The sequence below is a fragment of the Apis laboriosa genome, unplaced genomic scaffold (genome assembly GCF_014066325.1).
Source record: "Apis laboriosa isolate Shangri-la unplaced genomic scaffold, ASM1406632v1 scaffold79_cov154, whole genome shotgun sequence".
NCBI lineage: Eukaryota > Metazoa > Arthropoda > Insecta > Hymenoptera > Apidae > Apis > Apis laboriosa.
This window is the reverse complement of record NW_025224475.1, coordinates 204,336-206,437: the sequence shown is the minus strand read 5'-3', so window position 1 is coordinate 206,437 and position 2,102 is coordinate 204,336. Positions and strand designations below refer to the sequence as shown.

The window sequence follows — 2,102 nt, the reverse complement described above, 5'->3', positions numbered from 1 at the left end:
TTTTTTTTTTTTTTTTTTTTTTTCGTTTTTTTTCTCTCGCCGGTTACTCCGCAAGTCAAAAGAAGGATTTGAACTGAAAGTTGGCCGGAGAATTGTGGGTTTGGAGGCTGCGTTCGCGTTCTCCTGGCCACGTTGCTTTCGGCTGCCACGCCCAAACTTCTCTGGCCCGTGATAATGCGCCGTAGAGAACCGTCAGCTGTTACACGCTGATATTTTCACCATATTTTCACGGATAAACGTTTTATATTGTTCTTATCATATAATTGAGAAATTAGCCGCAATAATCAATCGGTTGCTATAACGAATTAATATTTGATTAACTTTTTTTTTTTTTTTTTTTTTTACATTACTTCGGGTAGATTTTTGTTTTCTTTCTTCTCTTTTTATCTGATATAGAATAACGATAAATTTAAATCAATTTGAATTTGAAATGAATGTGAAACGAATTAAAAAATTTGTAAAATACTTTTCTACTGAGGCAATAACAACAGGGGGGAGAAAAACAACCCCTTGATCGGCCAAGAGAACGCGATAAAAATAAGTTCGATAAAGGAGGAATGATCGTGGTTGCCGGAAGGATCCTTCGATTGGTCCTGTATAAAGGATGTTCCGGCAAAGGGGTTACAAACATATATTATAATGAATCGGCACCTGATAGTGCGCTACCAAAACACATAGAGATCGATAATATATAGAAATCGATAATAATGTTTGTAATTATAACGGTAATAATAACAACAATAATAACAAGATAAGAATAGAACGATAATAATAATAATAATTCGAACGTCGGAATCACAGAAGCAACAAAAGTAAAGAAACAAATGAACATACCGGTTAACGATGAAAATCAGTGGTTGGAGGATGCCGATATCTGGGCGTAGAACGAAACGACGGTGGGTTAATGTTTTTTTTTTTTTTTTTCTTTAATGGAGAGTTATTTCTTTCTTTTTTTTTTTTTTTTTTTTTTTTTTTTTTTTTTTTTTTTTTTTTTTTTTTAAATATTATCTATATCGCTAGATTTTCATTTCGTTGTTATCTCGTTTTGATGCCCGTTTCTTTGTTCTATTTCGTTTTTTAATTTTTATTTCTTTAAACGACGTGTGCGTGTTTCGTTTTCCCGTTTTTTATTTTTTTTTTATTTTTTATTTTTTTGTTTTGTTTTGTTCGTTTATTATTATTTATTTATCCTTCTGAACCGTATTTATGCGTATTTTATCCGTGTTTTATGTGTTTTTATAATTTTATTCGATTTTTTATCAAGCAGCCGAGTTTACCGAATTACCAAGACGAATTACCGAGTTTTTAAGTTTTCCTCAGAGATATCTTTTCTTTGCACTTTCTCCGATCGATAACGATGGATTACAGTCTATATTTTATAAAAAAAAACGAATCAACCCTTGGGATACACGTATGTATGACACTTAATTTCTTAATGTATCGACGAAACGAAAGGAAAAAAGAGGGCGAAGAAAACCGCGGAACACACCCTCGACTGTCTCTCTTTCACTCCCACCGGCCAACACTATTATATCCGTTTCTCTCCTCCCTCTATCTCTGTTTCTCTCGTCCGAACGTTTGCCTTTTTTCTTTCTTTCTTTCTTTTTCTCTTTTTTCACTCTTCCGTCGTATAAAGAATCTTCGAGATGACGATTCGTTGCCTCGATATTATTATACACCAATCTCTGTTAATGATTGACACACTGAATTTATCTTCGTGGAGAACCGGCGACGTTGCGTTCAATTATCTCTTTCCTCTTTTCCTTTTTCTCTTTCTTTATTCTTTTCTTTCTTTTTGTATATGTGTGTGTGTGTTTTTTTTTTTTTTTTTTTTAAGCGAAGTTAGAATGGGAACCGCGTGCGCGTCGATCGAGATCAATCTTCGAGAAGCTGACTGTTCCAGGGGGTGAAAGGAGATAGTAGAGTAAGGTTTCGGGAAGGACGGTCGAAATGGACGAACGAAACCATAAGATCCCCGCCAGAAGACGCACGTGAAGAAACGTGGAACGATAATCCAAATATATATTCTTGACGAAATTTCTTCCTCTGTTGACGACCGATCGATTCGTACTTCGATTATTTCGTTTTTTTTTTTTTTTTTT

The 2,102-nt window shown here is 34.3% G+C and overlaps 1 protein-coding gene across 12 annotated transcripts in view; it reads right to left on the bottom strand.

Moving 5' to 3' along the window:
- LOC122719492 (ELAV-like protein 2) overlaps window positions 1–2,102 on the bottom strand; it is a 36,871-nt gene that overhangs the window by 22,629 nt on the left and 12,140 nt on the right. For 11 of the 12 annotated variants that reach the window (XM_043945343.1, XM_043945348.1, XM_043945352.1 and 8 more), the window contains exon 1: window positions 835–2,096. The exons of the other annotated variant lie outside the window; for it this stretch is intronic. The gene's annotated coding sequence lies outside the window, so the exon portion shown is untranslated. Of the gene's footprint in view, window positions 1–834; window positions 2,097–2,102 lie in introns of those variants that run through there. 12 annotated transcript variants of the gene reach the window in all.